We start from the raw sequence: 12,444 nt of genomic DNA, 5'->3' as shown, positions 1-12,444 counted from the left end.
GCCTCGGCAGACTCCTCCTCGGGCTCAAGCACGGCAGGGACGTCGTCGTCGGAGTCGACGCCCAACCTCATCCTCGGACGAATCGTTGAGAGATCGAGCTGAGGGCAGAACCGGGCCATCTGCCTCCGAAAGTTGTCAAAGCCGCGGAGGAACCCATCCACGGTCTCCTCCTCTAGCATGTCGCGGAATTCGTCCGAGTCCTTGAAGAAGTCCACGGCATGCTCAGCTCGCTCGAGAGCCCTCTTTTCCCGGGCCTCAAGTTGCTCGATCTTTAGGCGCAAGACTCCGCCCTCGTATTTGAGGCCCGCAACCTCGGACTGAGCCTCTGCCAGACGCGCCTCGAAGCGTGCAGGGCCGACTTGGCCGGGGAATGAGCAGCCCTTTCCTCCTCGAGCTCCTCAACGATGGCCAGTCGCCCCGCCTCCGTCGCTTCCCTCCGCGCCTCGGCCTCAGCCAGCGCAGCCTCCAGCTCGGCGACCCTCCTCTTGGCCGGCTCCAACTGCCGGCTCAGTTGCCGAGTCTCCTCCTGACATCCCTGGGTGATGAATACCAGGGTGTCGACCTCGTGAATATGCTGCAAAAAATTAAGTAAAAGCAACCGTAAGTAAAGGATATATATACACACCAGTCATCGAAGAAAAATTAAGAGAATGGCTTACCCGAACAGTATTGCAGTAAGTACTGTCGACAATCTCTTCCAGCGACAAGTGCTGGAACTCGGCCCGGTCCGCCGGAAGCATGGCGCGCCGAAACACCGCGCGCGCAACGTCGGCGTCATGAAAGGCCGAGCTCCCCTCGACGAGTGGGGACCCCGGCTCGCCCGACTCTCCCCCCGGGCCCCGCAAAGAGCTTGGCCCGCCCGAACTTGGAGCCTCGGGGCCCCTGCTCGGCCCGGGCTCCGAGCGCTACAGCCGAGTGGCCGTCTGCCCCTCCCGCTGGGAGACAGGGGCAGGGCGGGGTGGGGCCGCCAAGTCAGACGTCCTCGCGGAGCTCGAGCCCGCATCCCCGGCGGCCGACGCTCGCCCTCGAACGGATGCCGAGGTCCCCGCCTCCGGGCCTCTTATCCCGGCAGGGGTAGAAGTGGCGGCCGACCTAGACTTCTTCCGGGGCTGAGGAATAGCCCCGCCGGCCTCGGCCTCTCGCTTCTTCAACCGAGAGAAGAGGGATGTGTTGCTGGTCGGCATGTGAGGAATGTCTGAAACAAAGAAACCTTTTTGAGTGTTAGACTTACGTCGAGAGGAAAAAACAGATAAGGCAAATGCGACTACTCTTACCCTCGGGACGCGCCGAACTCAAGCCAACGCTCGCCAAGGCGCCCTCACTTAGGAGCTCGGTCAGGTTGAATCCCTTTCCGAGGCCCCGCAAAGCGTCGAGGACCCTCTGGTCCCTCCTCGAGGGCTCGGAGAGCCTGTTAAGGGCCTTCAGCCGGGGGTGCCCCCACCTCGGGTCAAACCCCCATGGCACCTCGGACGCAAGAAAAAAAAACTTCCCCTTCCACTCATGAATAGAGGAAGAGGCACCCTGAAAAAGCGACATATCGCCCCGAAAGGCGAAGTATAGCCACCCTCCATCCGCCGGGTTGGTCTTTAGTAAAAAGCACCGGCGGAAAACGCTCACCGAAGTCGGGATCCCGTGTGCAAGACAAAGGGACAGAAATCCGACTATGGTCCTCCACGAGTTCGGAGCAAGCTGTGCTGGGACGAGTTGGTACTCCACCAGCAAGCTGTTCATGAACTCGTGCAACGGAAACCGCAAGCCGGCCCAGAGCGTCTCGCGATGAATCGCAATCCGACCTGGGGGCGGCCGCGTCACCCTATCCTCCGGTCCTGCGGTTTCGAGACGAAACCCGGGCTGGAAAAAGAACCGGGAGCGGATTAACTCCAGCTCCTCCTCCGACAGACTAGACCCGACCTCCTCCGGACCAAAACCCATTTTGAAGAAAATCGCTAAAGACAAGAGAGATGGAAAAAGGAGGAAGAAGGGGAATCCCCTAGCTAACACAAGGAAGAAACCTACGGGGGGAGTCGCCGGAAATCGCTCCGAGCGCCGCCGGCGAGGTTCTGTTGAGAAAGAAGACGAAGGTATAAATGGCGAAAAAGAAGGCAACCGAACAAGACTTCTCTTAGGGCTGGTTTGGGGGTTTATATAGACCCCCCCTAACGGCCCAGATCGGCGGGTTCGGTCCCCCCCCCCCGTCTGGATTACGCCATGTGTCGGCCTCGGAAGCCAAAGTGCCGCATTCATTCCGGACCAATGCCCCGGGCGCAGAACCGAGGCGCCGTCCCATCGAATCTCGCGGCCTCATCATGGACCTGCTATATCGGATCACCTCGAAAGGCGAGCGAGTGCCGCCCCCGCTCCCCTCATTAAAGGAGCCTCGGGACGCGCGGAGCGCCGACATAATTGCGGCCTCCCAAATCTCCGTTCGGCCGATATGAAGATTAGATACGTCCGACCTCGACTAATCAGCTTAATCCTCGATCCCGGACTACCAGCTTGGCTTTAGATCCCGAGCGGCTGATCTAGCGTCCGACCTCAAGGCGTCCGGTTCAATAAATGTCCTCCGCCCAGATCACACCACGTGTCCGCCTCGAAGATCAAGGTAGCGTGCTCATTCAAGAAGGACGCCTCGAATATGGAATCGAGACGCCGTCCCACCAGGTCCCAAGACTCCATCATAAGCTCACCATACGAGATGGCAGCGAAGGGTCGAGAGGCGCAACCCCCCGCCTTCCTTCCGTCATAAACGCCTCGGGACGTGTGAGGGCACCAACACAGTTACCATAATAACGATTTCTACTTCCCGCGTCCGAGCTCGCAAGCGGCTCGAACTCGGAAGTCGGGGGGTAGTGTTGGGGGGAACGCACCCTCCCCCCCCCCCCGAGTGCATGAAAACTCTGCCATCAGAGAACCGATGACGGCCGACCTCGGGCGGCCGAGCTCGACGTCCGACCCCGGAACGTCCTACCCGAAGAGCTCCCAACCTCGGAAGTTCGCCCTCGCCGTCCACCTACCGCGTTCGCATCCTGCCAAAGTCTGGTCAGGGGCCATACCCTGCCACCGCCTCCGGCGTTTAATGCGCATGATCTCCGCAAACCCACGGTTCACTCAACAATTAATGCACGTCTCCGACTTACTCAGCAATTAATGCGCATCTCCGGCTTACTCAACAATTAATGCGCATGGCTCCTATTATCTACGGATCCTCAGCTCTCCACGGCAAATTAGCTCAGCAGGGTCCTGTCAGCCGTGATAAGTCTCTGACCCCGGCCTCACCTCCGACATCAATGCAATGATTCACCCGATCGCGCACCAGCTCGAGTCGTACGACGGCCTCACCTCCGACATCAATGCAATGATTCACCTGATCGTGTGCCAGTCCAAGCAACGTGCCGAGTCGTACGACGGTCTCGCCCAATCACATCACAGGTAATCCGACCCTCCTATAAAAAGGGGACCCTTGCTTAACTTCTCTCCTTTCTCCTTTAAACACAGTTTCCCCACTCTGACTTAAGCATCGGAGGGCCGGCGCCGAAAAATCCGGCCACCGGCTTTTCTGCAGGCACCCCGACGGAGGACGCCGCTCACCGACGGACCGCCCCTCTCCTGTGTCCACCGACCGCTCCCCCTCCTCAACCGACGACCGCCCCCGGGTCCAATTTCCAGCAACAATTGTATAGCGCATTCAATTTTAATATCAACAAAATGAAGAAATCCTATCGAAAAAGAAATGCAAATCAACTATTTTATGTTGATATATAAAAAGAAAGATGCTATGCCATATCTTCTATAAAACCTTTTATCTTAATGGCGGTATTTCTTATCGAGACATGCCAACTTATCCAAATCTATTTGAAATAAATGGAGTTGGATGAATAATATTTTTTATAATTAGGTTAGCTTTGAGTGGGTTGTAACCAATCCAGTCACGAGTACGCTCATACTTGAGTTCAATTCATAGAGTTTATATACCACAGTTGGGACAAATCTTTAAAACCTAGTTCTAAACTTTTGGACAATGTGATTATAAAGCAGTAGGTCGATCTTTTGCCAAGGTTGCTTCAAGTAAATAAGAAAGCCATGCAACTTATAGTTAAAAAAGAAAACCAACTCACAATTGAGTCATTAAGAAACACTCATTTTTTTCTTCATTAATTTTATTCTCTTCTACTCTCTTATCGGCATCCAATTATAGCAGTCTATTTTTAGCCTTAGTTTTCTTTTTTTCTCCATAAGATAGATGAATCTACAATTAAGTCTAGTACTCCAAAAATACGATATTTAAGTTGGTGAACTAGAAATTAATCCACATTATTTTGAAAATATGATAATTGAGCACATTAATCTATATTTTTCTCAACCTGATTACAAATAAGTGGAATATGAATTGACAAAAGCCATTCACACCTTATCCCGCAAAGCGACTTATCCGAAAGCCATTCACGTGTGAGTACATCACACCTGGCACCACCAAGGCTACCAACATAGCGATACGCCCTTCCAGACCCCATGTCCGAGCAGGGAACATCCGGTCTCCACAATTTAATCGACACCCATGCGTTTCGAACTCGGAACCATTTGGTTGTGTAAGATAAACACATTAACATAAATAAGGATTTCGGATCACTTACAGATTTTTCTCTTTGATTCGATTCACTGATCAAGGAGTGGATTTTACCAATGAAAATCTACTGTTTTCCACAACCTAGATGCCCAAGTCACTTACAGAGAATCTCATAACCACCCCCTTTTTAAATGAAGCCTCATGCATAACTGTCAATAGACAGTTTCAGGGTTGGAGAGATGTCTTTGGAAAGACATCTCTTTTGGACATGAGATCATGTCTTTTGGTTACCGGTTTGGTTGAACTATCATGGGTGGACCAAACCCGTTTTTCCAACATCTCCCACTCACACATGATGGGTTCAACAGTGTGAGTTTTAACCATTACGAACAAGTCTTTTCTCTGCGATTTTCATACAGGCAAATAGATCGTGCGACCAGCATACCAATATAAGAAAATGATAACGAGCTCACACTACCATACATCTGTTAGGAATATATAGTAGTTCAGTAGAGTAAGTATGCAGTACCCCAGAATATTTAAGTCATATTTCAAGTACCTCATGATCTCACTTTAACTTATCACATTATTTGTTTTCTGTTTTGTATTCACAATCATGCTTTAACACGTAGTCAAGATGATTGGTCGACCAGTGAATACAACAAAGAAATGAGACACAAAATGATCTTCCTTTCTATCTCGAATCTCTTAGTTGTAGTTTAGTTGCTTTTCCAGATATGTCCCAATAAATCGAATCAAGCATGATTGCAGGTAACATTCCAAGATAGCATACACTGAACTAAATCTCAAGAAACAGTAAAAGTAATAAGGGTACCAACAGAGGTAATTATAGCCTCAGGGCTCACACAACGAGAGAGAAGAGATCAATTCTCTCGTTACCCTTATTGGTCGAATTATGCACATGTGATATGAAGCGCATGTTATGGTATTTTTCTCCTTTTCCATCGAGCGTATGTTGATTCTCATTATATGAATACCATACAAATGATAGTTCAGACACACTTAGTGTCCAACTTGAGTTCACCACTCTACTTTCTTTCTCATCATTACTACAGAACTCACATTTGGCATTTAAAACAGACAAGGTGATTTGTGGGTTTACTCATATTCGGTCACAAAATATTACATAGTGACCTCATCTTAATTTACTATCAAGGCGACATTAATTTTAAGCTTGAGCTCATAAATACGTTATGCTTAAAATTGTCTCATCTCTATCAACCACAAGTTATAGAGGCGATTGCCCGTGTAAGAAGGCCAATCTAATTTCTGTCCAACATACATTTCTTTAAATGAACTAATCATATGTACTAAGCATTAACGCATATATATATGCATATGTGTGTGCTTAAAAAAAATAAGAACTTAGCATTAATATAAATACATACATATGAATCCCAAATAAGAAATTAAAATATCTCATTATTCAAACCATTATGTACATCAAAGTCTACGAAGACCTAAAGATTTCACATGTCTCATAAATACATCTCTAGGAATAGATTTAGTAAACGGATCTGCGATCATTTGATTCGTAGATATGTACTGTATGTTCACTTTCTTTTGTGCAACCATGTCTCTCACAAAGTTATACTTTGTATCAATATGCTTAGTCTTTGAGTGATATTTGGGATCTTTTGTATAAGCTATCGATGCTTGGCTATCACAATGTACTAGTACTGGATATGCAGCATTTTTCATAACCCCCAAATGATTAAGAAATCTCTTTAACCAAACTGCTTCTTGTACCGCTGCTGAAGAAGCTACAAATTCAGCTTCCATCGTGGACAAAGCTATACAAGTTTGTTTCTTACTACTCCATGAAATTGCCCCATTACTTAGTAAGAAAACATAACCACAGGTTGATTTTCTTTCATCCAAATCACCTCCCCAATCAGCATCTGTATAGCCTTCAAGACGCAAATCATTTTCTTGATAACATAATGAATAATCCGCAGTACCTTTTAGATATCTCAATATCCTTTTGACCGCTTTCCAATGGTCATGGCCAGGGTGTGATTGATATCTACTTACCATACCAACTGCAAAGCAGATATCTGGCCTTGTACACATCATTGCATACATAAGACTTCCAACTGCACTGGAATAAGGAACTCTTTTCATTTGCTCTTCTTCTTGTGGAGTCTTCGGGCACATTCTTTGGCTTAACGCTTCAGCTTATGCAATGGGAGTATCAATGGGTTTACAATCTTGCATATGAAACTGTTCAAGAATTTTCTTTATATAATGCTCCTGTGAAAGAGATAATAATCTTTTTGAACGATCTCTTTCAATTTTAACCCCAAGAATATAGTTAGCTTCTCCCATGTCCTTTATTTCAAAATTCGTGAACAACCAATTCTTAACTGATGCTAAGAATTCTTTATCATTAGCAGCCATTAGTATATCATCCACATAAAGTGATAAAATCACAAATTTGTCTTTGGATCTTTTAATATAGACACAGTGGTCTTCATCAATCATGACAAAATCATATGATATGACAGCCTGATGAAATTTTATATTCCACTGTCTAGAAGATTGTTTAAGGCCATAAATCGACTTCAAAAGTCTACACACTTTGTGCTCTTGGCCTTCTTTAATAAAACCGATAGGTTGTTCCATATAAATTTCTTCTTCCAATTCTCCATGTTTTTACATCCATTTGATGTAATTCAAGATCCAAACTAGCTACTATGGCTAAAATTATGCGAATTGAGGTGAATCTCACAACAGGAGAAAATGTCTCTTCATAGTCAATCCCCTCTTGTTGTGTATAGCCTTTTGCTACAAGGCGTGCCTTATATCTTTCTATTGTGCCATCTGCCTTGCGCTTTATTTTGAGAACCCATTTGTTCCCAATTGCTTTCCGACCTTTCGGAAGATCAACCAATTTCCAAACTTGGTTTGATCTCATTGACTCCATTTCTTCTTCCATTGCTTTCATCCATTGCTCTTTTGTAGGACATTTAAGAGCTTCATCAATATTTCTCGGTTCACCTTCCTCTTGAGGTGTAACAAGAAATGCTTCTCCTTCAATCTCAAATCGTCGACGGGGAACTAATCCACGGTTACTTTTTCGTAATTGAGATTGTTGTGAAATAAATTCATCATTTCTTGAATTTCTCCCACTTGAACCAGATGTTGTTGATGGATTTTCAAGATTTTTTACCAATTGAGTTTGATTAAACAAATTATCATGGTCCTCTATCTCAAATAAAGATAAACCTTTATTTATTTCACCCTGATATGGAAAATCATTTTCCAAAAATGTGGCATTACGAGATTCAAACTCAGTAATACTTCCATTGTCAGTGTTACCAACGAACACATATCCTTTGGAGATTTCAGAATATCGAATAAAAATACTCTTTTTGCCCCTTGGACCCAATTTTCCATATTTATGAGAAGAATCATGAATATATGCAGCGCATCCCCAAGGTCTTAAATTACTTAGGTCAGGTTTGCGACCGGTCCATAATTCATAAGGGGTGGAAGTTACTGATTTTGAGGGTACTAGATTAAGTACATATGCAGCTGTTAATAATGCATCACCCCAATAGGTGATCGGCAAGTTAGCTTGTGCCATCATAGACCTAACCATTTCCAATAGGGTTCTATTTCTTCTTCCCGCAACACCATTTTGTTGTGGAGTACTAGGAATAGTTAATTGTCTACCTATTCCCTTTTCATCACAAATTTGTTTGAACTGATCAGACAAATACTCACGTCCACGGTCAGTTCTTAATACTTTGATTTTCCGGTCTAATTGATTTTCAACAAAGTTTAAATATCTTATAAAGCAATCTAATGCATCAAATTTGTGAGATATCAAATAGACATAACTGAAACGTGTATAATCGTCAATAAATGTGATGAAATAAGAAGCCCCATGTCTTGCCCTTACATTCATCGGCCCACAAATGTCAGAATGAATTAATTGCAATGGAAAATCGGCTCTAGTTCCTTTACCAAATGGTTTTCTTGCTGTTTTTCCTGCTAAGCAATATTCACATATAGCTAGATTAACCTTTTCAACAGGGCCTAATAATCCCTCTTTGGCTAATCTATTCATTCGTTGTTGCCCAATGTGACCTAACCTAGCATGCCAAATATTTTCATCCATGTTTGGATTACTAGTAGATGTAATAAAGGAAAAAACAGTACTTATTACATTACACATACTATAATCAGTATCAAGTACAATAAAACCATTTAGTACATAACCAGATCCATAATAAGTTGTCCCTAGCAATATGTCTACACCATTACCATGAAAATTTAAGATATAGCCAAACTTAAGTAACATAACAACAGAAATTAAGTTTCGCCGAATATCTGGAGCATATAATACATCATGTAGAATTAAGGGTTGACCACCTCGCATATTCAATTTGCAGGTGCCAATCCCCTTTACTGCAACTCTTGAATTATTTCCCACGTATATCCATCTTGCTCCTTGTGGAATTCGACGATATTCCACGAAAGCGTCTCGATCTCTTGCTACATGGTCTGTGGTCCCTGAGTCTACAGTCCACAAAAGATGAGATTCAGCTAAGAACACAGAACTTGAAACATAAGACATACTTATATTTGTGCTAAGGGTTTTTACCTTCTTTGCCTCGGAGCATTCACGAGCAAAGTGACCCTTCTTGCCACAGTTGTAGCATCTCAATTTTGCTTTGTTCCTCTTAAAAGGACGCTTTCTTTTACCCGGCCGGCTATGCTTGAGCTTCTTAGAGGTCTTGCTATTACCATTGCCTTTCTTAAAATGACCACTAAAATGCTTTCGCTTGAAGCCCGAAGCTCTTTGCGAATTAGTGTTAGCCATATACACTTCATTAGTGGTTTTATTTGCCTCAAGACGGTCTTCCTCCAATTCCAGATGACGACCAGCATCAGTGAAAGTTCTAATGCTTTCATTATGGGTTAAGTGAACTTTCATGTGCTCCCAACTGTGAGGCAAAGATCGAATTATAGCTTGAACTTGTTGTTCATCAGTTAGCACATGTCCAGCATCTCGCAGTTCACTTATCATGTTCGACATTTCCCTTAAATGCTGCTTCATATTATTATTAGTGCGTTTCTTATATGTGTCGAACTTGATGGTCAGCTGCCTAAGTTTGGTAACAGAAGTTCCACCAAACTTTTCTTTTAATGCTTCCCATATTTCCTTTGCCATCTCAAAAGGCCTGAACTCTCGCATGATATCATTTTCCATGCTACTCAGCAATGTAATCCGACCAATTGAGTTCTTCTTTTTCCAGGCAATATAAGCCTCCTTATCCTTTATGTGTTGAACCGTTATTCCATCCTCAGGCTCATTCATGGTATGGTTTAAGGCTTCCAGCGCCTCTTGTTCCTCCAATACATATTGGATTTTCATTTGCCATATTTCATAATTTTCACCATTCAATTTCTCACCCTTATTAAGTTCAGCTACTATATTCTTAGATGCTGAAGCCATTGCAGAAAACTAAATTTCTGCATAAAGACAAACATGCACACAATTAATGCCAAGCACAACACATATTTTTCTTTGCCACTAAACACAAATAAAATTAATGCTAATTCACATAATGACATGGAATTGAAAGTTCACTATAAACATTAGTTTTGATTCTTAGCAGACAAAGTTCTAGTTCTTAAGACAAATTATATAATAAGTCTTAGAACTCCCACTTAAAACATGTATACTAAAACATTAAAAATTATATAAACATGGAGACATTTATTATCATAAAAAAATAAATAAATAATTAATACACTAGTAAAGAATATAAGTCATTCTAGCTTCGACTAGTTTTCAACTAGTGATTTTGCCATCTAAGAACCCGAACCCTCCTTGGAATAGTATCCTCAATTTCTTTTTGAATCATAGTTGATACTATTTGTTCGATCCAAGGAACCATTATTCTACTAATGGTATGACCTCCTGCTACTGTTAAAATTCCACTAATCTCATGCATTAAGTACTCTTTTATAAATGCTCTCACCAATTGAGCATAATCTCACTGCTAAGGAATTCCAAATATCTCTTAGAACTTGTTGCCATGATCCGAATAGAGAATCATACAGCACTTGGTACCGTTGATGTTGACATAATGCATGTCCTAGATGAATGATTTCTTCCATCATATAATGAAGAGTTTGTACATGTAAAATCATGTCATCATTAGGATCCATCCTTATAACTCGTAATGTGTGCAACAAATCTCTAAGCCTCGCCCTTTGTTCCGGGGTCCTTGCTGCCCTCGGAACCCTCACTAAGAGTGGTACTCGTGGTATTATTTTCTACAACAAATGTGGAAAAAATGCTTAGGCATAACACTGAAATATAATAACACACAATTAGAGGATGCGGGAACATTCAATTTCAAAATTTCCAAATGTCACACATACAATCACGGTATGATTGGAAAAATTTTAGGAAAGAAAAATATATATATATATTTTCCTGTAATTTTAACTCATTTTCGAATATAAATAATAATAAAAATTATTTTATATTCAAAAAAATATTTAAAAAAATACAGAAAATTAGAAAATTAATTATTATTATTTTGAATCCAACGGTACAAACTACTTCTCAATATATTTCTCCAAACCATGTTTGGAAATTTTCTCTTCAGAAAATTGGTGGCCCGCCCGTTAAACTTCCACCGTTGAGAGCGGGAAGTGTACGTTGCTCTGTTAAACCAGCCTCACGCGGTCCCCTCCGCTTCAGGGGAAGCGCGACCCAAGCTTTTGCTTAGGCCATGCATCCCACTACCCAACTTGGACTGGGCGAACTAGCCCTTTGCACCAATTGCACCCAGGCTCGAGGACGAAACCCAACGTCCAAACCACCAAATGCCCCCGTTTGGGTTATAAGCTCCCACTGCCTTCTTTGTTTAAATATTATATTCTTCCCAACGTAACCCATCTCTCCTCCTTTCTCTTCTTCAGGATGTTTGGATGAAGAAAAAAAAACAGTAAGAAGAAGATGAGGAGGGGAGGAAAAAAAAAGGTTTGGGGCAGTTGGGCTTCCTTTTTTTCATGAGGTGGCCGCGTGGGAGACGCCATCCGTGAGCCGTTTAGAGGCCGCGCCACTGTGCAAAGGGGAGGTCTTCTTCACATGAAAAAAAAATTTCAGAAACAAGCCTGAAATTTTCGGGCCTTGTTTCTCCCTCCATAGTGAACGGAATTGAGTGTATTATATATGGATAGAAAGCTTGTTTCAAGGGCTTTCCATTGATATAAATTTCGTTTCCCAAAACAAACTGTGGAGAAAGTTATCAAGGTTCAAAGTTCCGGATTTTTGATCTTTATGAATTTATATCTCTCAAACCAGTGCACCAATCATCACCAAACTTTCCAGATATCATCTACATATCATATAGTATCTTCATGCAAAAAATCACGGCCTAACTCTATGTGTAAACAAAACCGCCATTAATGGCCATTCAAGGTAGTGAGTGCAAGAGCAATGGATTTAAGATATTAAAACATGTAATATCCACTCCAAAACATTTCAGAAATCGAACAAACATGCTCTGATACCAATGTAAGATAAACACATTAACATAAATAAGGATTTCGGATCACTTACAGATTTTTCTCTTTGATTCGATTCACTGATCAAGGAGTGGATTTTACCAATGAAAATCTACTGTTTTCCACAACCTAGATGCCCAAGTCACTTACAGAGAATCTCATAACCACCCCCTTTTTAAATGAAGCCTTATGCATAACCGTCAATAGACAGTTTCAGGGTTGGAGAGATGTCTTTGGAAAGACATCTCTTTTGGACATGAGATCATGTCTTTTGGTTACCGGTTTGGTTGAACTATCATGGGTGGACCAAACCCGTTTTTCCA

The 12,444-nt window shown here is 43.1% G+C and overlaps 1 pseudogene; it reads right to left on the bottom strand.

Annotated features, from left to right (window-relative positions):
* Positions 1–11,195: 11,195 nt before the first annotated feature.
* On the bottom strand, positions 11,196–11,460 carry LOC148715514 (signal recognition particle RNA; annotated as a pseudogene).
* Positions 11,461–12,444: the final 984 nt, after the last annotated feature.

This window comes from Phoenix dactylifera, chromosome 1, assembly GCF_051530095.1.
Source record: "Phoenix dactylifera cultivar Ajwa chromosome 1, Ajwa_hap1_PhDact_Kaust_v1.1, whole genome shotgun sequence".
NCBI lineage: Eukaryota > Viridiplantae > Streptophyta > Magnoliopsida > Arecales > Arecaceae > Phoenix > Phoenix dactylifera.
Note: the sequence above shows the minus strand (reverse complement) of the source record. Positions and strands in the feature narration are given on the sequence as shown.